General features: G+C 45.9%; 4 non-coding genes across 4 annotated transcripts; 1 reads left to right on the top strand and 3 right to left on the bottom strand.

The window, feature by feature from the left end:
- Positions 1-463: 463 nt before the first annotated feature.
- TRNAM-CAU (transfer RNA methionine (anticodon CAU)) lies at positions 464-535 on the bottom strand. The gene has a single exon. It is a non-coding gene; the product is annotated as a tRNA-Met (tRNA).
- A 14,277-nt stretch (positions 536-14,812) lies between these two features.
- Positions 14,813-14,885, bottom strand: TRNAK-CUU (transfer RNA lysine (anticodon CUU)). Its single transcript has one exon. It is a non-coding gene; the product is annotated as a tRNA-Lys (tRNA).
- A 2,609-nt stretch (positions 14,886-17,494) lies between these two features.
- TRNAK-CUU (transfer RNA lysine (anticodon CUU)) lies at positions 17,495-17,567 on the bottom strand. The gene has a single exon. It is a non-coding gene; the product is annotated as a tRNA-Lys (tRNA).
- A 3,322-nt stretch (positions 17,568-20,889) lies between these two features.
- LOC132533308 (U5 spliceosomal RNA) lies at positions 20,890-21,005 on the top strand. Its single transcript, XR_009545188.1, has one exon. It is a non-coding gene; the product is annotated as a U5 spliceosomal RNA (small nuclear RNA).
- The last annotated feature ends 6,831 nt before the right edge of the window (positions 21,006-27,836 follow it).

The following is a 27,836-nucleotide window of genomic DNA, read 5'->3' as shown; positions in this document are numbered from 1 at the left end:
ATGCCCAAATGATGCTCTGGAATTTGTCTCTAGGTAAAGCATAAGCAAAAGGAAAAAATGTCTTTGGGAAGTGGGGCGGTAGTGCAGCGGGTAAAGCCTGTCTCTTTTATGGGCTTGTTCGCTTTAGAGAAGTCAGAAGAGTTTGGGAATGGTTTGGTGAACGGTTGGCAGAACTTAGAAGAAAGTGGAGTATCAGGGTGGGCAGAGACTTTCGGTGACAATCAGTACGTACTTCAGATTTGTAAGATGATCAGTTCTAAAACTGGGCTTCAAGTGTTTAAGGAGCTCTAAAATTAAAAAAAAAAAGAGGATATCAGAAGGAAAGTTGGGGGAGGATTCTCAGACAACTGATTTTAACAACAGTTCATTACGAGAGATTTAGTCCTATTGCTTTGACTTTTTGTGCTCAGAAAGTTCAGCGTCAACACAATTTTCCGTTAAAGAACCAGGTGCAAAAGGTAGCTAGCAGAGGATGGTTTCGATCCATCGACCTCTGGGTTATGGGCCCAGCACGCTTCCGCTGCGCCACTCTGCTGCGCGACGAACTCCTCCCGTCGCGCCTCTAGGAGGAGCGGAACCGCCCTGCACCGCCCCGCCCCGCATGCAGTTCCTCTCGGTCTCCAGCCTCCCGTGCCGGGCCCCGCCCCCAGGCTCCTCCAGGCCCCGCCCCCAGGCTCCGCCGCTCCGCAGCCGCGCGCTCTCGCCACACGCAGCCGCCACGTGGCCGCAAGTCGCTTTTCCTCCCGAACCTCTCGCGGCTCACTGTCACCACCGGACGGGAGACGGAGCAGTCATGTCACTTGTCTCCCATGTAAAGGAAGTGACAACTTCCTTACAGTCGCTCGGATGAAACAACAAAAAAGCGCTTTTAACTTGCTGGAATGGTGCAACTTTCTCAGAAGCACGGTGCATCTGAAGGAAAGAATAAACCCGATTTGTTGCCCAAAATGCTACTGGGGACGGGACGGGCGGGGCAAAGAACCGCAGAAGCTGAAGGAAGAAGCGAGTGGACCGAGCGGCCTGTCCCTGCGGCGGCCGTGGGGGAGCAGCCTGCAGCAAGTCCCCGAGCACCAGCTCCCGTCGCTCCATCTCCGCCGCGACCCTGGCGGCCGCTCGGCCCCGTCGACACGGCTCCCGAATGACGTCACTTCGGGGGCCACTTGGGTCCCTCGGGCCCGGCCGGGGCTGCTGTCGGGGGTTTTCTCTTTTCTTTTAATCTTTTTATTTATTTATTTCCTTTTGTTGCCCTTGCTGTTTTATTGTTGTAGTCATCATTGATGTAATTGTTGTTGGATTGCACAGAGAGAAATAGAGAGAGGAGGGGAAGATAGAGGGGGGGAGAGAAAGACACCTGCAGAAACCTGCAGACCAGCTTCACCGCTTCTGATGCGACTCCCCTGCACGTGGGGAGCCGGGGGCTTGAACCGGGATCTTCACACCGGTCCTTGCGCTTTGCGCCACAGGCGCTTAACCTGCTGCGCTACAGCCCGACTCCCTGTCGGGGGTTTTCTCCCTCCTCGGACTCGCTGTCCTGCTGCACCGACCCCCACACAGGCGCGCGAACCCCATCGCACAGCCCGGACGCACCGCGGCCGCCCAGTTTTGCGGCTGCGTCCTGGACGACGGGAGCCGGCGGCGCCTGGGACCAGCGCCCTCTCGTGGACGCAGCGAGCAGCACAGGCTGCCGGCAGGAGCGGCAGGGGCTCAGCTGGCAGAGTGCGCGCGTCACCAGGTTCCTGGACCCGGGATCCAGCCCCGAGTGAAGTAGTGCCGGCGGTGGTGTCTTCTACTCTGTGCCTCTGTCTCCCTCTATCTCCTTGCTTCTCAACCTCTAGAGATAAGAATTGAAAGCAAGCCAGCTGGCGAGTGATGGAGTGATGTAGACACAGTCCTAAAGATAATCCAGGTAGCATAATTAATGATAATAATAGTAAATAATTTCTCTTAAAAATAGTGTATCTGAAAAAAAGTAATGTATCTGAGAATGCTAGAAGATAAACTAGGGTTTAGGAAATAAATAGGCTCGCATTTGCAGGTACAGCTAAATACATCTTAGCAACGCAAAGTTTAGTTTAGTGGCACAGAGAGATTGCCAGGAGGCAGCAGGTCCGCTGTAGACCGCCCCCTCCGCCTCGACTCTTCAACCCTGCAGGCAGCGGGACCAAGCAGAGAGGAGGCGCTCAGGGGGCGGGGCCTGGGCTGGAGGGAGGGGCCTCGTTTGCCCAGAGGGGCGGGGGTATGCAGATAGAGAACCGCACCGGCCGACCATTGGCTATCTGCTGCCCACAGCACTGTGGTCTCAACCTTGTCGCAGGGAGCGCGCGGCTGCTGGAAGCCAAGCGGCCAGCTGGGTGCGAGGTGCCCGGAGGTTCTGAGGTTGGGGACGAGGTCACTCTCATTTCAAAGTCGGAGGCATCTGCGGCTGAGCAGAGTCAGTGGCTTCTGGTTTGTTTATTGTCTTTTGTTGCCCTTGTTGTTTTATTGTTGTAGTAATTATTGTCGTTGTTGTTGGGTAGGACAGAGAGAAATGGAGAGAGGAGGGAAAGACAGGGGCAGAGAAAGATAGATGCTTGCAGACCTGCTTCACCGCTTGTGAAGTGACTCCCCTGCAAGTGGGGACCCGGGGGGCTCGAACCTAGATCCTTCCGCTCCTCCTTGTGCTTTGCGAGATCTAAGGAAGCACCAAAAGACTGGGATGATGTAAGTAACAAAGAGCCTTTATTATTTTTCTACCTGGCTAGGGCCGAGTTACCGAGGGGCTGACACACCAGCCCTCTGGTAATCGACCCCGTACCCAAGCTATTTTATTTTTTTATTGGATGTAGAAGAATTAAGAGGAGAAGGGAGGGAGTACCTACAGTACTGCTTCATGCTTGTGAAACTTGTGCCCTGTATTTAGGGAGACCTTGAGCTTGGTAATGTGGTTTTTTTTTGCCTCCAGGGTTATTGCTGGGGCTAGATGCCTACACTCAAATCCACTGCTCTTGGAGGCCATTTTCCCCTTTTGTTGCCCTTGTTGTCTCTCACTATTATTGTTGTTATTGCTGTCACTGTTCTTGGATAGGACAGAGAGAAATGGAGAGAAAAAGGGAGGACAGAGAGGGGGAGAGAAAGACAGACACCTGTAGACCTGCTTCACTGCCTGTGAAGCAACCCCCTCAGGTGGGGAACCAGGGGCTCGAACCGGGATCCTTACACCAGTCTTTGCGCTATGCGCCACGTGCGCTTAACCCGCTGGGCTACCGCCTGAACCCCTAATGTATGCTTTTATTTGGGTGCACCAACACCCAGCCATAACATTTTGAAGTAATAAAAATATTATTTCTCTTGACCAGAGTAGCAGCTGTATCTACTCACTGCAGGTGGGGAACCCGAGCTCGAACTGGGATCCTTACACTGGTCCTTGTGCTTTGTGCCACGTGCACTTAACAAGCTGCGCTACCTACCTCCTGGCCCCTGGTTTTGTTTTTATTTTTATGTTTAAATTAATTATTATTAACTAAATAGATACTGAGAAAAATTTAGAGTGAAGAGGGAGACAGAGTGTAGGAAGTGGAGAGAGAAGGTGAGGGAGTCAGAGGGAGAAGGAGAAGGGCAGGGAGAGGGAGTGATCTGCAGTCTACTTCAGCACTCAAGCAGATTTCCCCTGCAAGTTCAGTCCCCAGCACAAACATAAACAAGAGCTGAGCAATGCTCTGGTCAAGTAATAATAGTAACAATAATAATACATTGATTACTCAGTATACAAATAAGAGTCTGTAAGTGTGCCACACACATATGGGTCATTCTGTAGATCTACCAAATATGATCTCATAAATCTCTACCTAATGTGGAGCTTTTGTTGTTGTTGCCTTGTTTTTATTTGTTTGTTTCTGGCCAGCTGAATCTTCTTACAATTACACTAGCCCATAGACACTTAGGAGAAATGAGACATAAGAAAGAGACAGAGACAGAGACAGAGACAGAGATAACCTAAGTCCAGAGTTGTCCCTGGTTCTTGAACCTGGACCACCCTTGGGGGAAGTTAAAAGCCCTGACTATCAGTAAGCTATTCTTCTAGCTCTAAGTTTTATTTTGTTTTCATCATAGCGTGGGTTTCACTACTCTGGATAGAGTTTTCAGATGGGGAGAAAGATGGGAGAGAAAGGAGACAGACAGAGAGAGAGAGAGAGAAAACACAATACCAAAGCTTTCCCAGTGGTGTGAGGGCCTGGGTCTCTCACCAGATGGCATATATGTAATCTGAACACATTTCTTCCCCTTCCTCCTCCTTTCTCTCCTCCTTCTCTTCTCTTTTTCTTCTTCTTCTTCTTCTTCTTCTTCTTCTTCTTATTACTAGGTGAGACAGATAGAAATTGAGCTGGGAGGAGGAGAAAAGGAAGGAGTGAGAGAGATACCTGCAGGCCTGCATAACCACTCATGAAGTGTCCCCTTCTGCAGGAGGGGAGGAGAAGCTAGAACACAGATCCTCAGGTATGTTAGTGTGTGTGCTTAACCAGTGTGCCGCTGCCCAGCCCCAAGAAGACATTTCTTCACATGACTGAAAGACTAGAAATTTAAAGATTGGTGGTCCAGGAGATGATGCAGTGGTTACAGTATTGGACTCTTGACCAAGAATGAGGTCCTGAGTTCAATCCTTGACAGCACATGTACTAGAGTGATGTCTGGTTCTTTCTCTTTCTCTGCTTATCTTTCTCATTCATAAATACATTCATTAAAAAGAAAAGATTAGGGGCTGGGTGGTGGTGGATCTGGTTGAGCGCACATGTTACAATGCTCAAGGACCCAAGTTCAAGCCCCCAGTCCCCATCTGCAGACAGAAAGCTTCATGAGTGGTGAGCAGGGTTGCAGGTGTTTCCCTCTCTCTCTCTTCCTCTCTGTCTCCCCATTTCTCTCAATTTCTGGCTGTCTCTATTCAATAAAAGTAAAGATGATAAATAAATAAATAAATAAGGATTTAAAGACCGAGCACATAACATTTTCATCAAAATGTAAATGACATGCACTCAGGGGCTGGGCGGTCGCGCTCTACCAGGTGTGGCTTCCAGTCCTCCCTCCACAGTGGAGGTGCCACAATAGAAAAGTAAACTATTTATTTATGTTTTAAATTTATTTTTACCAGATCACTGATCAGCTCTGGCTTATAGTGGTGCAGGGGACTGAACGTGGGACTTTGGAGCCTCAGATATTAGTCTCATGCATAAGCATTTTGCTATCTACCCCTGCCCCCAAATAATTTTCATTTTTTTTAGAATTTATTTATTTACTCATGAGAAAGATAGGAGGAGAGAAAGAACCAGACATCACTCTGGTACATGTGCTTCCGGGGATCGAACTCAGGACCACAAGGTTGAGAATCCAATGCTTTATCCATTGCGCCGCTTCCCGGACCACAATAAATTAATTTTAATCTTTATCTTTATTTTAATGTGAGGCAGACAGACACCAAAGCACTGGTCAGCTCTGGCATATGGTAGTGCTGGGAATTCACCCTGGGAACTTGGAGCCTCAGACAATAACCAGGAGGTTCTTTCCTCAGCCCCCAAACAGAAAAATTAAATAGGCAACTTGAGCACCTAGGAGAGAACATTGTAGCAGGAAGGTCAGGCAGAATTCACCACTATACCCCGCCCTTGGTGTCATTCTCTCTTTCCTCTCAATCTGTCTGCCTTTCCCTCTCTCCTTTCATCCAAATAAAGATCATTTTAAAACCTGCTCAGTAGAAGGACTTAGTTTTTTTTTTTTTTTTTTTTTCCTTTTCTCAGTACTGCCCCAGAAAACAAAACAAAACAAAAAACATAGTGATCTGACTCACACATCCAGGCTACAGTGTGTTTGTCCTCTTTTCACACCAGGGAAATTGGGTGACTCTCAGAAACGCTAAGAAAATGAACTCCCTCCTTGGGTGGGAGAGAAAGCATAATGATGAGGCAAACACACTGGAATGCTGAAGGCACGATCAGAAATTCCCCCCCCCCAAAAAAAAAACAAAGGAAGAAAAAGAAAAATGAAAAGACTGCTGGAGAACTCCATTTCAGAAATAGGTGCAGATGAGAATGAGGGTGGGGTGGGGTGCTGCCAGTGGGAGTGTCAGACAGTCCAACCACTGTGGAAAGCAGTCTGGAGATGCTTCAGAACACTAGAAATGGACCTGCCCTGTGATCTGGCAATTCCTCAGAGATTTATCCAGAGGAAAAGAAAAAAAAAAAAAAAACCTATCCAGTGTACTCCTGTGTTCACAGTAGCACTTTCTGTAATAGTCCACCAGTGGGTGGGTAACAAAGCTGTTGTATATAAACATCATGGAATAAGACTTGGCTGTTAACAATGAAGTCCTCTCATTTGCTTTATCTTGGATGGAACATGAAGGAATCATGTAAACGAGACCAGTTAGAAAGAGGAGGGAGAGGAATACCAGATGATCTCACTTAGTGGTAGAATTAAGAAATAAGAAAAGAAAGAGCAAATACAAGGTAAAATTGAGCTTGGTGTGATGGACTGGTGAAGGGGAAACAGAAGGGGGGCACACAGGGCACTGGGGACCCAGCAGACTATGCCAGAGAAGGACTTAAGCTGGTATTGGGAATGGTGTATAGACAGCTTTCTTACAGAGACAAAAAATTAGACCCTTGGCTAATCAACAACTGTCATTTGAACTATTATTTACCCCCCCCCCCCAAAAAAAAAAGATTTTAGAAAAGAAAAGATCTCACAGAAGCCACACCATTAATGTCCACATCTGAACATCCTTCCTTCTGAATGCTGACAGCCAATGGAGTCTGCACTTGTGGAAAGACTGGGCTGGTCAGTACCAAGACTGCTGTGAACAGTCACACACCTGCACGATCGCAGTGGAAGTGGAGATGTGGTCCTTTGATGGGGTAGCTGTCATCTCTTTACTAGCCTGAGCTGCCAGGACTCCAACTTTGCTCCAGTTTCCACTGTTTTGCCCACCTGATGGCCAAATCACCACTATTTTGCCCAAATCTTACACAGCTCCTGTTATCTTCAGAGAGGTCAGTGGAAAAAGTATGAGAGAGTGGAGAGACAGAGAGAGAGAGAGGAGGAACTTAAGGAACTTTCTTACATCTCAAGGAAATTTTTTGGGGGATGAACAAGCTATCTGGTAAAAACAAATAAATAGGGGGTGGGTGTAGATAGTATAATGATTATACAAAAAGACTCATGCCTGAGGCTCTGAAGTCCCAAGTTCAGTCCCCTGCACCACCATAAGCCAGAGCTGAGGAGTGCACTTGGAATAAATAAATAAATAAATAAATAAATACACCAGAATTTTTGTTGGCTCAAGAGCTAGAATCTGTGGTCCCCACAGCCAGGTGCCCACTACAAAGAAGAGTCCTTCCAGGCAGCAGGACTGACCCTCATTCTGCTTTATAGGCTAGGTCAGCCAACTACAAAATGGGAACACCTGGATTTGAACCCAAGTCTCGCAGCAATAGAGAATCCATTTTTCCAGGCAGAACAAATTGAGTTCTGCAGAAAGGTGTCTCCTGTCACTCCCCAGAAAATAACTTGCAGAGAACAAAACAGAATTCTATTGTAACTATGATGAGGTTTCTTCCTGCCTTGCCCTATCCTTCCTCTCTGATTTCTCAAAGCAGTGAGGTCACAGCATGGCTACTGTGGGGATGGTATCTCAGCAGGTAAAATTCACCCCCAAAGCACATGACATCAAAAGGAAGCAGCCTCTGTGACATCCCATTCACCCAGGCAAGTGGGCAGTACCTCACATCCTCAGTTCAGGCCACCACAGTCACTGCTGCAAACTTGCTGCTCTGCTAGTCCCCAGGGAGGGGTAGCTAGAAAGCTCTTACACACTAGGACTCTCCCACCCAACCCTCTCATGCTAAACAGAACACACAGGCTGTAGGCAAACTACTGCCTGAGATACTGAAACTGGCTTCTAGATTCCCACAGAACACTACGCAGTTCTGGCAGATGGTGGTGAGGGGGATTGAACCTGAGACTTTGCAACCTGAGGAAGAGAGCTTCTTTGCAGGAGCATGATGCTGTCTCCACTGCCACCCAGGAACTCTCTTCTTTTTTTCTTCTTCTTCTTCTTCTTTAAAGATTTATTTATTCGTTAATGAGAAAGATAAGGGAAGAGAGAGAAAAAGACAGACATCACTCTGTACATGTGCTGTTGGGGATTGAACTCAGCACCTCATGCTTGAGAGTACAACACTTTATCCACTGCACCACCTCCCAGCCCACCAGAAACTCTCTTCTTATCAGCTCTTTGGGTTGAATCAGGAGATAGTGTTTCTGAGGGAGAGAGAAGCAGAGCGTGCCTCTGGCACATATCCTATTGGGGCTTCAACTCAGAGCCTCACACAGAGGCTCCAGCACATTGGTCACTGCGACCCCTCCCTGCATGGCCTCCCAAGCACTGTTGACTGCCATTTTGGAAGTGGATGGAGAGTCCAAAAGAACACACTCGAAACATGCACTTGATCCTGGAAGATGCTTTGATTGATTCACAAAGCAAGGACTGGCATGGAATTCACTGGAACAGGCAAGGAACAAGAAGGGTTGAATCTCCTTGCTGTGCAAGGGAACTTCAGGACATTTCAGCCCCTTTCCATATCCTGACAGCATCCCATGACCAGGAGCCACAGGGTCCTGATTCCACCTCCTCCTGGGTCACACTGCTCACAGAAAGCACCTACCTTGGCAGTCATCCCTGTGCTGTTTCCCATTGTCTTCACTGCCTGGACAGTCACCTGCCTCCCAGCAATGACCCTTGGTGACTCCAAGAGGAATTCCAGGCTGTTGTCTGCCTTGGGGGAAGACAGTGTTTGACATGAATATTCCATATTCTTCCGTGCTGGACATGGGTGAACTCAGAGCCTCCAGTCTCCTGGAGGACAGGCTGGGTGCCACAATCAGGACTCTGGGCTTTGAAGTTCAATTCTATCAGCAGCCAGATCTGAGCTGTGCTGGAACGAAATAACAGAGGGGGCAGAGAAGAGAGAGAGGAGAGAGAGAGAAAGAGAGAGAGAGAGAGGAGGAGGAAAGAGGGGATTAGAGTATGGGGGGAGAAGAAAAGCCAAAATGAAGGGTGAGGGTAGAAAGCATGATTATGCAAAGAGACTCTCATGCCTGAGGCTCCAAATTCCCAGGTTCGATTGCCAGCAACCAGAACTGAACAGTGCTCTGGTAAGAAAAAATGAAAATAAATTAAAAAAAAAAAAAAAAAAAGACAAAACAGACTCAATGAGATCTTCCCAGGGACTGTGGCTGTGCCCAGGGATCTAGGGCTGTGTGTTCCTGTGGTTCTGGGCTGAGGCCAAAGAGGGAGGCTATGGTTGGGGGCCCTGTGCCACAGGCTCCCTGCCGTGTGGCTGGGGTTGGCCGGGAGGACCAACTAGGCAGGGACACCTTGGGTCTGGAGAGCAGGACAGGAGGCTCTGCACACTGCCGCACTCCATGCCGGCGCAGGGCCCGTGGACAGGTGCACCTGCGCGGAGCTCAGGCCCCTCCCACGCCCCCCACAGCCTGGGTCTCAGGCCTGACCCCCAGGCTGTCCCAGGAAGCCGGGCGAGTCCCGGGTCCCGGAGTGGCCGCCGCAGCTGAAGCCCCGAGGCCACAGGGGGTCGTGGTCACACCCGCGGGGTCTCTGTGGCCAGGGCGGGGCTTCGGGTCTGGCGGCGGCTGGCAAGCTCAGGGGGCACGGACAGGCGGCAAAGCCCTGCCACCCTCCCACCTCGCCACCAGCTCGTCCCCGTCTGTGTTCCCGAGGCTCGCTCCCCCAGCGCCCCTCACCTGCGGATGCTGAGCAGCAGAGTCCCGCCCGCAGCGGGCTGAAGGCTGGATGCTGGGGGCGGGCGCGTGGGGGGCGGAAGAGACTGCGCATGCGCGGGACCTCCAACGGCGTCACAGAGCCAGCGTGTTGCTAAGCGACCGGGACGCGTCCTGGCCATCAAGCGACCCAGAGGGTCCGCCATGGCTCCTGGTCAGGCTGCAGCGCCCACAGGGCAGAATTGGCAAAAGCCCCCAACACGGAGAGAGGAGCGGCGGCTGCAGCTGAGGGGGAACATGACGGACAACAGCCTCAGCGACCCAGGTTGATTTTCTTTGCCCTTTCAGAGCACCAGCTGCTAGATTCATTGATCTGTCGTTTTGGGTTTTTTTTTTCTCAAAATAATTTATTTCTGCTCTAATTTTTATTATTGACTGGGTTTCCTTTGCTCTTTGTCATTTTCATTATTCATTCAGTTAGATTATTAATTTGAACTTTTTCTTAATTCCTAATGTGTCCCTTTTTGGCTGTAAGTACTGCTTTAGCAGTGTTCTAAATATTCTGATAGTTTGGATCTTCATTTTCATTTATTTCCAAGAACATTTAAATTTCCTCTTTAATTTCCCTTGGGCTCAGCAGTTGTTAAGCAGAGTGCTGTTAAGTCTCCATGTTTTGGGACTTTCTCTAGTTTTCTGTTTAGTGTTGAATATTAGTTTAACAGTGCTGTGGTCAGAAAGGAAGCTTGTAATGATTTTAATTTTTTGATGCTGTCTTCGTGGCCTCATATGTGGTTGGTACATGAGAATGTCCCATGTAGACTTTAAAAAAAATGTGTACTCTACTTTCTTTTTTTTTTAATTTTTTTTTATTTAAGAAAGGATTAATTAACAAAACCATAGGGTAGGAGGGGTACAACTCCACACAATTCCCACCGCCCAATCTCCATATCCCACCCGCTCCCCAGTAGCTTTCCCATTCTCTATCCCTCTGGGAGCATGGACCCAGGGTCACTGAGGGTTGCAGAAGGTGGAAGGTCTGGCTTCTGTAATTGCTTCCCCGCTGAACATGGGCGTTGACTGGTCGGTCCATACTCCCAGTCTGCCTCTCTCTTTCCCTAGTAGGGTGTGTCTCTGGGGAAGCGGAGCTCCAGGACACATTGGTGGGATCTTCAATCCAGGGAAGCCTGGCTAGCATCCTGATGGCATCTGGAACCTGGTGACTGAAAAGAGTTAACGTACAAAGCCAAACAAATTGTTGAGCAATCATGGACCCAAAGCTTGGAATAGTGGAGAGGAAGTGTTAGGGAGGTGCTCACTGCAAACTCTAGTGTACTTCTGCTTTCTTTGGTGCCATACTCCAAACTCAGTCAATTTCTGCTTTGCGTTTCTACTTCTTTTTTTTTTTTTTTTTACATGCCTAACATTCCCCAGATTCCCATTTAACAATACAACCCCCACTATTTCATTCATCATTTTTCATGGACCTGTATTCTCCCCACCCATGTACTCTACTTTCTTGGGATGAAGAACTCTAAATTTTCTGGCCGATCTAACCTATCCACCTATTCATTGTTCTCTTGCGGCTTTCTTATTTTTCTGTCTGCTCGATGTGTCTGTCCATTTGTGACTATTAATGTATTGCTATTGATGTAACTTGTTACACTTTTGTGACAGAGCTAGACGGCAAGATCAATAAAGGCACACAAAGAAATTGTTCAGGAAAGCATTTTTGTTGCAAAAAGCAATCTCCATTAGGAAGCTGAGGGGAAGAAAAGTTGTATACTGTCCAGTTTTTCTATGATTAGGTAACCCTGAGGTATAGTAATACTACTACTACTACTACTAATAATAATAGCAAACGAGTCAACAAGTCATGTATAGGATACTTCCTGACCTTGCCCTCTCCAAAGTTCCAGATCCAGGCCACTGAGGACCGAGTGTGATGACTTGGGCAGGACAGTGCTTTCCTGGCTTTGGAGGTAGTGATTTCTAGGCGCTTCCTCAGAGGTGAACACTGCAGACTGGCTTCCCCTGGCTCTGCAGCCTGACCCTGAGCCCAGATAAGCTCCTGTGAGGACCCTCATGAGACCTGTTGGCAGCAAAGTGCCTGCCCTGGATGCTCTCAAGAAGCAGCTCACAGCAGGGGGGTATTAGACCATGTGAAGAAGAGACCTTTTTGTTGTCATATGATGGACATACTATTGACGTCAAGAGGACATAAGTCAAGGACATGCTGAGCATTTGAACACCCTGCAGTGAACAGGACTGATGTCTCAAAAGAGACAACCAACCACCTGACTGGAAATGTCAATAGTGCTCAAACTGAGCATATAATGCATCTCATTCATCAATGCAGGTTCATGGCTCAACAGGTAGAACACTGGACTTTCATTCCTGAGGGTCCATATTCAATCCCTGGTACCATGTGTACTATAAGGGTGTTCTTCTGCCCTTCTTTGTCTCTCATGAAACTCTCTCTCATGTGCAATAAATGCAACCATTAAAAAATTAGTTTGTAATTCATTTTAAATGAAAAATACAGAAAGAGGGAGAGATAAGAGCACTGCTTAGCTCTGGCTTATGGTGGTCCTGGAGATTGAATTGGGACCTCAAAGCCTCAGGCATGAAAGTCTTTTGATGGGAGTTGGGGGGTAGTGTAGCAGGTTAGGCCCAAAGCGCAAGGACCAGTGTAAGGATCCTGGTTCAAGCCCCCAGCTCCACATGTGCAGGGGAGTTGTTTCACAGGCGGTGAAGCAGGTCTGCAGGTGTCTTTCTCTCCCCCTCTCTGTCTTCCCTTCCTCTCTCCATTTCTCTGTCCTATAGAACAATAACAACATCAATAATAACTACAACAATAAAAAAATAAGTGCAACAAAAGGGAATAGATTAAAAAATACATATTTTTTTTAAAAAAGAAAGTCTTTTAACAGGGAGTTGGGTGGTAGCACAGCAGGTTAAGTGCGTGTGGCGTTGGGAAACTGGGGAATGTTATGCATGTACAAACTGTTGTATTTACTGTTGAATGTAAAACATTAATTCCTCAATAAAGAATTTTAAAAAGTAAAATAAATTATACAAGTGGAAGATTAAAAAAAAAAAGTGCGTGTGGCGCAAAGTGCAAGGACAGACATAAGGATACCAGTTCAAGCTCCCAGCTCCCCGCATGCAGGGGAATCGCTCACAAGCAGTTAAGCAGGTCTGCAGGTATCTGTCTTTCTCTCCCCCTCTCTGTCTTCCCCCCTCTCTCCATTTCTCTCTGTCCTATCCAGCAATGACAACATCAGTAACAGCAAAAATCACAACTACAAAAATAAAACTACAAGGGCAACAAAGGGAATAAATAAGAAAATATTTTACATAAACCGTACGCTGTCTCCACAATGCTAACATTTTATTTATTTATTTATTTACAGTTCTGGGTTATGGTGGTACTTGGCTTTTAAACTATCAATAGGCTTCTTAGTTTAATCACTGACTCCTGACCAAGAGATAAATCAGGGTGTGGCAGAGATAATCCAGTGGTTATGCAAAGAGACTTTCACAGCCCCTCAGCTATGCCACCGAGGTATAGGTCTTTCTGAGTTTCCTGGTTAGACCTCTGTCCCCTGGTGTCCCTTCCTGTCGCTGCTCCAGATTCTGAGGGTAGTAGCAATGGAGACTCAGAGTTGCACTTGGTGAGTCTCTGGGGAGTCCTCTCCTCCCTTAAGCTGCCCCTTGTTGGTGGAGCAGACTGGTGGTGGTGTCTCCACTGATAAACTGCTGAACTGTTAGCAGTCACTTAATCTCTCCTTAAGCCCCTCTCTCCTCTCTGTCACCAGCCACACGTGTTTGTTTACTGGGTTCCCGTGGTCATTCTAGTCCTGTCTTGTTTTGGTCCCGGGTGGTCTCCTTTGGTATTCCTAGTTGATCCAGGAGAGGAGAGGAGAGGAGAGGAGAGGAGAGGAGAGGAGAGGAGAGGAGAGGAGAGAAAGTGATCAGCTGCTCGCAACTCCACCTCCGGAAGTCAAATGATGGTGACTTGGGAGTTAACCTGAAAACTCAGAGTCTCAGACAGGAAGGATTGACAATTAAAAATGAATAAATAGGGAGTCGGGCGGTGGTGCAGGGGTTAAGCACAGGTGGCGCAAAGCTCAAGGACCTGCGTCAAGGATCCCAGTTCTGGCCCCCGGCTCCCCACCTGCATGGGAGTTGCTTCACAGGCGGTGAACCTGGTCTGCAGGTGTCTATCTTTCTCTCCCCCTTCTCTGTCGTTCCTTCCTCTCTCCATTTCTCTCTTTCCTATCCAACAACAATGACATCAATAACAACAATAATAACCACCACAATAAAACAACAAGGGCAACAAGAGGAAAGAAATAAATATTTTTTTAAAAAAGATAAAAAAAATTTTAAAAAATGAATAAAGAGTGGTCTGGGAGATGGCACAGTGGATAAAGCATTGGATTTTTAACCCTGAGGTCCCAAGTGAGATCCCTGACAGCACATGTACCAGAATGAAGTCTGTTTTTTCTCTCCTATCTTTCTCGTGAATAAATATATTTTAAAAAATGAGTAAATACATTCATAGATCTGGTGAAATAACTGATTTGGAGAATGTGCTGCATTGCCCTGTGTGCGACCTAGGTACAGGTCTCCCCACACTGAAAGAAGCCTCGGTGCCGTAATCTCTTCCTGCCACTCTTCTCTGTCTCTAAGAAAATAAAGTTTGTTTCCATATTTTTTCAATAATATGTATTTCCTTTTGTTGACCTTGTTTGACTGTTGTAGTTAATATTGTTGTTGTTGGATAGGACAGAGAGAAATGGAGAGTGGAGGGGAAGACAGAGAAGGGGAGAAAGATAGACACCTGCAGCTGATGTAGTGCCAGGGGCTCCAACCACTATATTTATGCTGGTACTTGTGCTTTACTGCGACCCGCAGAAGTTGTGTAATTACAAGTGTGGTGGCGCTGGCCTTCAGCAATGCCCACAGAGCACATGAAATCCAAGTTTCCCTAAACTGAAGCCTGTGACCTTCACTTATCTGCAGGATAAGGCTAAAAGTAACTACCCGCCCAACGTGGGGCTTGAACCCACGACCCTGAGATTAAGAGTCTCATGCTCTACCGACTGAGCTAGCCGGGCTGGCGTCAGATTGTATGTTCCTACACATTCCCAAGATGAGTAACAAGGCGGGGAGGGAGAAGCCAGAGCCCCGCCCAGTGCCTGCAGGCTGTGTCTGTCCCTGGGCGCCAAGTGGTGCTGCTCTGCGCCCGTCTGGTCCCCAGGCTGCTGCATAAGGGTCCCAGGAACTCAGTGCAGGCTTGTGAGGCGCCTGCTGTGAGCCAGACTCCCGAGATACAACAACCAGATGCGTTTATGGAGATAGATGGGGGGACGGGAAGACAGACCGTGAAAGAGAGCACAGCATAGAAGCTTCCTTCACTGCGTGGGGCCAGGATTGAACCTGGCTCGAGGCACCGCAATGCAACGCACTATCCCCGTGAGCTCTTTGGCGGCTGCCGCCTCTCACCTTTAATACGTGAATGGGGAGTCGGGCGGTAGCGGAACGGGTTAAGCGCAGATGATGCAAGGACCGGCATAAGAATCCCTGTTCGAGCCCCGGCTCCCCACCTGTAGGGGAATCGCTTCACAGGCGGTGAAGCAGGTCTGCAGGTGTCTATCTTTCTCTCCCCCTCTCTGTCTTCCCCTCCTGTCTCCATTTCTCTCTGTCGTATCCAACAACGATAACAATAACTACAGCAATAAAACAAGGGCAACAAATGGGAATAAATAAATAAATCCATGAATGACATTTTGGGAGAGTCAGCAAGACAGCTCACATTGTGCAATGGTGTGCTTGATGTATCCTCTGGTACAATACAACTGTGAGGTCAGCTGCAAATAACGAAGGATTCACCAAATACAAAAGTAAATTCCAAGTGGATCAAGGACTTGGATATTAGACCACAAACTATCAGATACTTAGAGGAAAATATTGGCAGAACTCTTTTCTGCATGAATTTTAAAGACATCTTCAGTGAAACAAATCCAATTACAAAGAAGACTAAGAAAGGCATAAACCTATAGGACTACATAAAATTAAAAAGCTTCTGCACAGATAAAGAAACTACTACCCAAACCAAAAGACCGCTCATAGAATGGGAAAAGATCTTTACATGCCATACATCAGACAAATCTCAATAATAAGACAACAAATAACCACATCCAAAAATGGGGGGAAGACATGGACAGAATATTCACCACAAAAGAGATCCCAAAGGCCGAGAAACACATGAAAAAATGCTCCAAGTCTCTGATTGTCAGAGAAATGCAAATCAAGACAACAATGAGATACCACTTCACTCCTGTGAGAATGTCATGCATCAGAAAAGGTAACAGCAGCAAATGCTGGAGAGGGTGTGGGGTCAAAGGAACCCTCCTGCACTGCTGGTGGGAATGTCAATTGGTCCAACCTCTGTGGAGAACAGTCTGGAGAACTCTCAGAAGGTTAGAAATGGACCTACTCTATGACCCTGCAATTCCTCTCCTGGGCATATATCCTAAGGAACCCAACACACCCATCCAAAAAGATCTGTGTACACATATGTTCTTGGCAGCACAATTTGTAATAGCCAAAACCTGGAAGCAACCTAGGTGTCCAACAACAGATGAGTGGCTGAGCAAGTTGTGATATATATATATATATATATATATATATATATATATGAATAATACTCAGCTATAGAAAATGGTGACTTCACCGTGTTCAGCCAATCTTGGATGGACCTTGAAAAATTTATGTTAAGTGAAATAAGTCAGAAACAGAAGAATGAATATGGGAGGATCTGACTCTCAGGCAGAAGTTGAAAAACAAGATCAGAAATGAAAACACAATTAGAACCTGAACTGGAGTTGGTGTATTGCACCAAAGTAAAAGACTCTGGGGTGGGTGGGGGAGAGAATACAGATCCAAGAAGGATGACAGAGGACCTAGTGGGGGTTGTATTGTTATATGGGAAACTGGGGAATGTTATGCATGTACAAACTATTGTATTTACTCTTGAATGTAAAACATTAATTCCCCAATAAAGAAATTTTAAAAATAATAATAATGAAGGAAACTTCAGTGCTGTGTATTTCTTTCTGTCTTTACCCTGAAAAAGTTGATTTAGAGTGATAAAGTCCTAATGATGATCAAAACATAAAACAAATGACATGTAAATACATATGTCATTATATATAATTTTAATTAATATAAAAGACATGAAATAGCTATATTTTTATTTATTTATTTATTTTTGCCTCCAGGGTTATTGCTGGGGTTCAGTCCCTGCAACACAAACCCACTGATTCTAGAGGCCATTTTTTCACATTTTGTTGCCCTTATTCTCTGTACTGCTATTTTTGCCATTGACATTGTTGTTGTTGGATAGAACAGAGAGAATCGGAGAGTGGAGGGGAAGACAGAGAGGGGGACAGAAAGATAGACACCTGCAGACCTGCTTGTGAAGTGACTTCCCTGCAGATGGGGAGCCAGGGGCTGGAACAGGGGTCCTTATGCTGGTCCTTGAGGATTACTGCGACCTGCGCCTAACAGGATGCGCTACCACCTGATTCCCAGAAGTTGTATAATTACAAGTGTGGTGGTGCTGGCCTTCAGCAATGCCCACAGGGGACATGAAATCCAAGTTTCCTTAAACTGAAGCCTGTGACCTTCACTTTTCTGCAGGATAAGGGTAAAAGTTAGTACCCGCCCAACGTGGGGCTCGAACCCACGACCCTGAGATTAAGAGTCTCATGCTCTACCGACTGAGCTAGCCGGGCTGGCGATAGGGTATTTCTTCATACAGTCATTCACAAGATGCGTAATAAGGCGGAAGAAAGGGAGGAGCCAGAGTCCCGCCCAGTGCCTGCAGGCTGCGCCTGTCCCTGGGCGCCAGGTGGCGCTGCTCTCCGCCCGTCTGGTCCCCAGGCCGCTGCCTTGGGGTCCCAGGAACAACACTTATTCAGTGCAGGCTTGTGAGGCGCCTGCTGTGAGCCAGACTCCCGAGATACAACAACCGTTTACGGATGCGTTTATGGAGATAGATGGGGGGACGGGAAGACAGACCGTGAAAGAGAGCACAGCATAGAAGCTTCCTTCACTGCGGCGGGGCCAGGATTGAACCTGGCTCGAGGCACCGCAAAGCAACGCACTATCCCCGTGAGCAATTTGGCTTCTGCTGGCTCTCACCTTTCAGTACATGAAGGACATTTTGGGGAGTCAGCAAGACAGCTCACTACAATGGTGTCCTTGATGTGTCCTCTGGCACAATCCAACTCTGAGGTCAGCTCCAAATAACAAAGGAAACCTCAATGCTGTGTATTTCTTTCTGTCTTTACCCTGAAAACGTCGATTTAGAGTAATAAAGTCTTACAGATGATCAAAACATAAAACAAATGATATGTAAATATATACATCATTTTATATATTTTAATTAATATAAAATACATGAAATAGCTATATTTTATTTATTTATTTATTCATTCATTTTTGCCTCCAGGGTTATTGCTGGGGTTCAGTGCCTGCAACACAAATCCACTGCTCCAGGAGGCCATTTTTTCACCTTTTGTTGCCCTTATTGTCTTTATTGTTATTGTTGCCACTGATGTTGTTGTTGGATAGGACAGACAGAAATGGAGAAAGGAGGGTAAGACAAGAGAGGGGGAGGGAATGATAGACCCCTGCACACCTGTTTCACCGCCTGTGAAGCGACCCCCCCTTATGAAGCAGGGGCTCCAACCGGGGTCCTTACTCCAGGTCCTCGCATTTTGCCCCACGTGCGCTTATGCCACTGCACTACCGTCTGTCCGACTCCCCAAAATAGCTATATATTTACATATAATTTCAATTATTTACCACAACATTGCTAAGTTTTTGCTTATAGTTGTGCAGGGGATTAAAGCTGAGACTTTGGAGCCTCAAGTATGAAAGTATTTTGTGTGACTATTATGCCATCTCCCTCACCTGTGAATGACGTTTTATAAACTGCATATAAGGAGCAGGGGAGATAACACAAGGGTCATGCATAGAGACCCTCATATAGAAATAAGAAAAAGGATAAATAAATAAATAAATAAATGGCTCCAAGAAATACTGTAGTGAGGGAAATACCCAGAAGAATAAAGCTTTCGGGGGAGAGTTCAGGTACTGAACATGATGGCAGAGGAGCACCTAGTGGGGGTTGTACTGTGATGTGGAAATGATATGCATGTATAAACTATTGCATTTTACTGTCGACTGTAAACCACTAATCCCGCAATAAAGAAATTTAAAACTAAAAGAATAAAGTTTTGGACAGTCAAAAGGAAAAAATATATGGAGGTTTTAAAATTAAATAATGAAAGTACTTTTTTTTTTTTTTTTGGCCCTGCACTGGGGAAGTAGCAGAACAGCTATGACAAAGGACTTTCATGGCTGGGGCATCAAATATCCTAAGTTCAGTTTGCAGCACCACCAAAAGCCAGAGCTGAGCAATACTCTAATAACAATGAATAAGTAAATCACTGTGTTAACTTTGACTACAAGAAAAAGAAAAATAAGAGTTAAAAAAAAAAAAAGCACAACTATGATCCAGCAATACCACTCCTTGGTTGTTGGGGAACTTCTATTACAATATATACTGTATGTTGGTATTCTGGACTTACGCATATTTAGACTAACACAAACTATCATTTAATCAGTCTCTCTGTAAGGCTGACAACTCCATGGTTTCCCAGAGGTCAGTGGGTGCTGAGAGAGGCCAAAGCCACAGTGATTCCCCATGAACTGATGAGAAACTATGTGACCTGTTAACCTTTACACTTAGAGCCTTGGACTATTATTACCGACCTCAGGACCACATGAGATTAGTTAGTAAAATAGTAAAAATATTGTACTTGTCCTCAGATGACTGATGTATCTGCCATTTGATATTTACCTTGCATCATCTCTTTACTGTGACCCTAAACTCCGTTCATGGTGTACCCCCTTATTCTTCCTGCTGATGTCGCTTTCAGTGGAACTTCTTGTTGCAAACCTATAAAAAGATAGACTATTCTTTGTTGTGGTGGGAACTTCTGTTCTCTCAGACAGAAGGCTGTTTGCCACACTGGCCTTCATTAGAATAAACTTTAGTCTTAGAATATTTTTCCTTGTTTGAGTAACTTTGTTTGAGTTAGCCTGAGTAGAGATTTCAGTGTCAAGGACCAGTGGAGTGTGTGTTCCTGCACTTGGTCTATATCCAAAGGACGTGAAAAAGGGAATTTTGGAGGAATCTATGTACCGCTATGCTTAGATCTGCATCATCTACAATAGCCAAGGTGCGGAAGTAATCCAAGTGGCCACCCATGGGTGGAACTGGAGGTGGTTGTGGTTAGTGGGTTTAGTAGGGAAGTGGAAGACAACTACCAATGGTTTTCCTGCTTGTGGAATATAAATAGTTGACATAAATGAATTTGCAAAGCAAAAAAAGAAAGGGGATGGGAGAAATAGCCCAACAATTAATTTCTAAGACACTGTGAGGTCTATAGACGTTATCCTGGGTGGGTGGGGAACACACAGAACTTTGGTGGAGGAAGCAGTGTGGAACTAAGCCCCGATTGTCTTGTAGACCATTGGTGAGTAATAAAGTGAAAGAAAATGCTAACTTTATAGCCCTCTTGTGCTCTTCCCAGGTCTCACCTTTACTTATCTCCCGTTCTGAGTTTCTGTGTAGACTGAGCATTGACTTTTCTTTCTCAGTGCTACAGCGATGTCTTTCAAAGTCCTCAAATTCAGGTGTATGAATACTGAAAACAAGAGACCCAGGTCTCAGGTCAGCCTAGATTCAGATCGCAGTCTCCAAGTCTCCCTTCCGCCCCCTAGTGGTGCCGCAGGGTCAGCGTGGGAAAGCGATGCTCTTCGCAGAGGTGACTCGTTTGCATACCCACATGCACTGTTCAAGGATCAGTTTTAAAACAGTAAAATTAAAAACTTTTTTTCATGTGCGGTTTCTGAATATAGAACTCATATTTGACAGATGATTAGAAGAGTCTTCCGAGGGCGCTAACTGTCAGTGAGGACTAACTACCATCATTTTACTGGGAGTGTGCTTTCTTTGGGAGCAGAGTTCCCAGACCAGGTGGTATACTCTGGTTTCTCTTCAGATCGCACAAATCTTTCGCCTTTTACTAAAGATTTCCGTGGAGAGGAACAAACCTGAGTTCTAGCTCAATTTTTGGTGCCCTGTTATTTACCAGGGTTATATGGAACGGTTCTGAAAGACAGACATTGGTTTTCTTGTGTGTTAGACAATCTTCTTGGTAGCCTAGCGGATTAATTACGCACTTGGCTAAGTAGATGTATTACTATGCATAATGGTCTTAGGTTCAAACTCGCACCTACAGGGGGAAAAGCTACAGAAGTGGTGCAGCAGTGGGTCTGCACACCGTGTCTGTTTCCTCACTCCCTCTCAGCTTCTCTTTGTTGTATTAAACTAAAAAAAGTATTAAATAAAAATAAAGATACTATTTTTTAAATTTTCAAATATTTTTATCTTTATTTACTGGCTAGAGACAGCCAGAAATCATCATGGGAGGGGGGTTGAGGGATACCTGCAGCCCTGCTTCACTACTTGTGAAACTTGCCCTGCAGGTGGGGACCAGGGACTCAAAAAGGGGACAACTGCACATTGTCACAGGTGCACTCAAGCAATTGCACAGCCACCTGGCCACTGAAGATGCTATTTTCCTGTGCTGATTTGTTTTTGAAGATTTAATAATACTTGACAAGCTTGTGGCATAAAAGGGGTAGAATTCCATACCATTCCACTACCGGAGTACCATAGCCCCTCCCCTGCAATGGAAGTTTATCTAGTAATACATTTCATTTATTTATTTTTTCCCTTTTGTTGCCCTTGTTTTATTGTTGTAGTTATTATTTGTTGTTATTGGTGTCCTTGTTGTTGGATAGAACAGAGAGAAATGGAGAGAGGAGGGGAAGACAGAGAGGGGGAGAGAAAGACAGACACCTGCAGACCTGCTTCACCACCTGTGAAGTAACTCCCCTGCAGGTGGGGGGCCGGGGACTTGAACCAAGATCCTTTGCTGGTCCTTGTGCTTTGTGCCATCTGTTCTTAACCCGCTGCACTACTGCCCAATTCCCTGTTAATACATTTCTAACCATGACTGTTTCTTTGAAATATTAAAACACCTATAATTTTAGGCCTGGGAGACCAGAAGCAACTGGTTGTGTCACTATATGATCCAGCTGCAGGTAAATGGCATTAAATGACATAAATCATGGTAAGATATTGTATGATACAACAAATCTTAAACGTAGGATTTTCTTTTTTTTTTTTTTTTTTTTTTTTAGATTTATTTATGAGAAAGACAGGAGGAGAGAGAAAGAACCAGACATCACTCCGGCACATGTGCTGCCAGGGATCAAACTTGGGACCTCATGCTTGAGAGTCCAAAGCATAACCACTGTGCCACCTCCTGGACCACAACATGGGATTTTCAAAGTAAACCAAATTCACAAATAACTTGGTTGTACTCATAACTATCTATTGCCTTCTTTTTTTTTTTGGCTCCAGGGTTATCGCTAGGGCTCGGTGCCTACACTGCTGCTGGAGGGATTTTATTTCCCTTTTTTTTTTTTCTTTGTTGCCCTTGTTGTTACAGCTCTTGTTGTTGTCATTATTGTTATTGTTGCTATTGATATTATTGGATAGGAGAGAGAGAAATGCAGATAGGAGGGGAGACAGAGATGGTAATAGAAAGACAGACACCTGCAGACCTGCATCACCACTTGTGAAGTGACCTCCCCTGTAGGTGGGGAGCCGGGGGCTTGAACAGAGAACCTTTTGCAGGTCCTTGCACTTTGCACCATGTGCACTTAACCCTCTGTCCTACCACCTGGCCCCCATCTATTGCCTTCTTAAACTGTAAGACAGGGAGAACCTTCCCCATTCTCTATAAAAGCAATAATTCCCCCAGTCCTAGACCCTCTGGGGCATAGCTCGGCTTCCTGCAACTTCTCTTGGTCCACACCATTTGATACTGCATGTGCTGAGCTCAGCCAAGTCAATGCACACAGTACCACCTCCGGACATTGCAATTCAGAGTGTGTCCAGGGATGCCAGGTGTGGAATGTCACCCCACTCAGCTCCAGTACTCTGGTGAGGCTGTTCCTAGCTCATAGGACTCCTCAATTCCAGTTCCAGTTTGGGTGGTGCATGTCCTAACAAAGCCACAGAACCTAGATATAGTCCAGGGCCCAGGAGACAGAGCGCATGTGCACACGTATCCACGAGTTAGGGGATGTATACACCTTCATGTGAAAGAGCGCGATGATTTGTAGAGACTCAATTTATGCAGCAAGTAAGCGGAAAGACTCAAAAAGACTCTTTTTAAATTAAGTACCTAGTACTTAATCAAATAGTTTCTACTTAAACCTAGATATCCTCCTCACCTACTTCCTATTTCACTTCCTTCAATCACTCCAAGGCTAACCTTTTCAGACAAGGTAAGAACTACAAAAGGTGGGTAAGGGAAGAGACTGGCACACTTTAATGATGGCTCTTTTGGTCACTACCAGCCCTTCCCGTCACCCAGGACCCCAGTCAGATAATCCTGGGATTCCCACATAGATACGATGGGCCTAGACCTCTAGCAGATCTCTCTCTCCACTGCCGCTGGTCATCTCCATCAGGAACAACATAGTGGACCCTCTTGTGGGCTTCTGCAGAACCTTGCTCACAATGTGGATCAACACTGGTAGGGACCGCTCCATCCTTCGAAGAGAGGTTGTTGGTTGAACATACTCTGTCACTTGAGGAAGACGGGTCCCGCAAGGAACGCAGCCTAGAATGCTCCCAGCTGTGACCATAGAACCTGAGCTCAGACATACAGGGATGCAGAGGTTACACAGGCTCCTGCACTGAATATGAGCCCAAGATCAAATTGATGGCATTTACAGTTAACAATATGTATATGCTTTTCCTTATGTTTACATAAGGACTCTATTTGGGAGCTAGTCTCTGCCCAGATCCAGCTTTCTAAGTCCTATTTCCAATTCTGAAACCATATCCCTAGATAATGCCTTTAGCCCCTCCCCCTTTTTGTTAGCTGTCAGGTTCAGGCAAAAGTTGGTAAAGTCATGGGCCCCTTGGTATATACCTAAAGTAGATCTACCAGCTTTTTCCAAAATGGAGACCCCCAAATCTCATCTGCACTGTTATTATCTTTAGGTTCCTGATTATAAAGCAATTTGTTCTGCTTTATTATACCTTAATGCTTTTTCAGACACTAAGTTGCAGATGCTACCATGATGCCTACCTGACTACCCTGGGCAGATGACCTCACCAAGTGTCCTGGAACCCCACCTCTCCAGAGCCCTGCCCCACTAGGGAAAGACAAAAACACACTAGGAGTATGGGTCAACCTGCCAGTGCCCATTTCCAGCAGAGAAGAGGTTACAGAATCCAGACCTTCCACCTTCTGCTCCCCACACTGATCCTGTGTCCATGCTGCCAGAGGGGTAAACAGGAGAGCTCTCAGGGAAGGGATTGGATATGGATATGGAGTTCTGGTGGTGGGAACTGTGTGGAATTGTACCCCTCTTGACCTACGGTATTGTCACTCAAAAAACCTGATTATATACACACACACATATATTTGGTACTTTTCTATGCTGAGTTTTTTAAATTGGTGGTTTAATAGTGGTTGGCAAGGCTGTGGTATAAGAGAGATAAAATCCTATCCAATTCCCACCACCAGAGTTCCATATCCCCTCCCATCCAATTGAAATTTTCCAATTTTTTTTTTTTTTTTAACAGAGTACTGCTCAATTCTGGTTTATGGTGGGGCAGGGGATTGAACCTGGGGCTTTGGAGCCTCAGGCAGTAGAGTCTCTTTGCATAACCATTATGTTATCTTCCCTGCACAGAATCTTCCTTATGTATTTATTTATTTATTTTGCCTTTGTTGTTTCTTGTTGTTTTTGTTATTATTGCTATTGCTGTTGTTGTTGTTGTTGGATAGGTCAGAGAAATCGAGAGTAGAGGAAGACAGAGAGGAGGAGAGAGAAATAGACACTGGAAGACCTGCTTCACCATCCGTGAAGCGACCCCTCTGCAGGGGGGGACGTGGGGGCTTGAACCGGCTTTCTTAAGCCATCCTTGCGCTTTGCACCATGTGCGCTATAACCCGCTGCGCCACCGCCCAGCCCCCTCTCTATTCTTTATCCTTCTGGGAATATGGACCAAAGATCTTTAGGGGTATAGAAATTGGGAGGTCTGGCTTCTGTAATTGCTTCTCGCTGAACATGGGCATTGTCAGGTCAATCCATACCCCCAGCCTGTTTCTATCTTTTCCTAGTGGGATGGACCAGGTCCCCTGAGATAGGGCACATGTGCACATGTATCCATAAGTTAGGCGAAGTATCTACTTTAAAGTAAAATTGCACGACAGTCTACAGCAACTCAGTAAGTGCAGCAAGCAAGTCAAAAGACCTAAAAATGACACCGCAGGTACTTAATCAAATAATTTCTACTTAGACCTAGATACCCTCCTCAACTACTCCCTTCAGATTAAGTAAGGACTGTAATAGCTGGGTGAGTGCAGGAGACTGGCACACACTAATGACGGCTCTCTTGGTCATTGCCAGGTCACTCCTTCATCCGCAGCTCTATGCTGCTTTATTCCCCCCCACTTTTCAGTATTTATTTTGAATATAAGCTTAAGTTGGGATAGAAGCAGAAGAGAGACACCTGTATTCTCATTCTTCACTGGCCCCATGTAGTGGGGAACCAGGGATTGGACCTGGATCCTTAAGAGCACACTAATGCATGGATTCAGCCAGGTGCACCACTATCCAGCCCCTTATTTTTCTTTTCTTTTTTTTAATTTTCATATTATTTTGGTTCTTTATTATTGCATAGAGACAGCGAGAAATGGAGAGGGAGGGAGAAACAGAGAGGGAAAGAGACAGAGAGACCTGCAATTCTTTACCACTAGTGAAAATGTCCCCCTGCAGGTGGGGACCAGGGGCTTGAACCTTGCACACTGCAATGTGTGCACTTAACCAGATGCACCACCTCCTAGCCCCCATTCTCTTTCTTTTCAAGGTGAGTTGCAGGGCAGAAACCATCCAGAGAGGCAGAGTCGGAATGTGCCTCCAGGTTTTCCCAAGAAGGAGGTTTCTCACACTAAGCAACCTACTCATGTACTTTTCTCCTTCTTCCTCTTCATCTTCTTCCTCCTCCTCCTCCTCCTCCTCCTTCTCCTATTCTTCATTTTCTTCTTCTCCTTCTTCTTCTTGTTCTTCTTTCCTGTGAGGTTAAGTCAAAAGGATATTCACTGGGTTTAGGGAGGGAGTGCTGGTGAGCTTTGTTGAGCACATACATTACCTTGCAAGGAGTCCTCAAGCAGGTCTGCAGGTGTCTGTCTGTCTCCCTATCTTCCCTTCGCCTCTCAATTTCACTCTGTCTTATCTAATAAAACAGAAAGGAAAGAAAAAGAGGGGAATAAATGGATCTGTAGTGCTGTCACTGAGCCCAAGTGATAATCCTGGTGGAGGGGAAGGGGGAGAGACAGAAGTGGGGAACAGGGAGGTGGTTTGCCACGTTAAGTGCACATAGGGGAAGCAGGTCTCCCTCCAGGTGGCTTTCTATCTCCCCTCCTCTCTCAAATTTCTGAGCTCCAATGATAAACCTGCAGGCAATAAAAATAGTGAGAGGAGAGACAGAGAGAGAGAGAGAGAGAAGATGATAAACCTGCAGGCAATAAAAATAAATGAGTGAGAGGAGAGAGAGAAGGGTATCGCCATCAATAATAACAAAAACAACTACAACAACAATAAAAACAAGGGCAACAAAAGGGAAAATAAATGAAAAAGAAAAAAACTTTTTTAGGTTTTTTAAAAAATGTATTTATTTATTCCCTTTTGTTGCCCTTGTTTTATTGTTGTTGTTATTGATGTCATTGTTGTTGGATAGGACAGAGAGAAATGGAGAGAGGAGGGGAAGACAGAGAGGGGGAGAGAAGGACAGACACCTGCAGACCTGCTTCACTGCTTGTGAAGCGACTCCCCTGCAGGTGGGGAGCCGGGGGCTGGAAGCAGAATCCTTATGCTGGTCCTTGCACTTTGCGCCATGTGCCCTTAACCTGCTGCACTACCACCAACTCCCAGAAAATATTTTTAAAATGAGTGTTACTGATTGACATAGAAAAACAATTTCTGTTTAGTCTTGAAAAAATTGCTGGGCTGGGGAGATACACAATGGTGATGCAGAAAGACTCCCTCCATGAGTTACCAAAAGTCTCAGGTTAAATACCTAATGTGACCATAAGGAGAGAGAGAGAGAGAGAGAGAGAGAGAGAGAGGGCGCGAGCCGATTGAAGCCCTTGCATGCACAGTTGGAAGCTTCCAGAGCAGTGAAACAGGACTGCAGGTGTTTCTCTATCTCCCTCTCATTTCCCTTCCCTCTTGATTTCCCTGTCTCTATTCAATAAATAAATAAACTTATTTTTTAAAACAGTGAAGGGGAAGATAGAAAAGGAGAGACACACCTGCAGCACTGCCTCGCCTCGGCAGGTGGGGACCCCAAGGCTTGGACCCAGGTCCCTGACTATGGTGACATGTGAGCTCAACTGTGTACACTTCTGACCAGCCCCCAAACTAAACTTTTTTTTTTCTTCAAACTAAACTCTTTTTTTTTTAAAAAGATTTTTAAAAATTTTATTTATTCCCTTTTGTTGCCCTTGTTTTTTTTTATTGTTGTAGTTATTATTGTTGTTGTCGTTGTTGGATAGGACAGAGAGAAATGGAGAGAGGAGGGGAAGACAGAGAAGAGGAGAGAAAGATAGACACCTGCAGACCTGCTTCACCGCCTGTGAAGTGACTCCCCTGCAGGTGGGGAGCCGGGGTTCAAGCCGGGGTTCAAACCGGGATCCTTATGCCAGTCCTTGTGCTTTGCGCCACCTGTGCTTAACCCACTGCGCTACAGCCCAACTCCCCAAACTAAACTCTTAAAAGAGCTTTGATCGTTTTGTGCAGGCTGGAAGGTCCCTTTCCAAATTCCCCACTGA

The sequence above is a fragment of the Erinaceus europaeus genome, chromosome 15, assembly GCF_950295315.1.
Source record: "Erinaceus europaeus chromosome 15, mEriEur2.1, whole genome shotgun sequence".
NCBI lineage: Eukaryota > Metazoa > Chordata > Mammalia > Eulipotyphla > Erinaceidae > Erinaceus > Erinaceus europaeus.
Note: the sequence above shows the minus strand (reverse complement) of the source record. Positions and strands in the feature narration are given on the sequence as shown.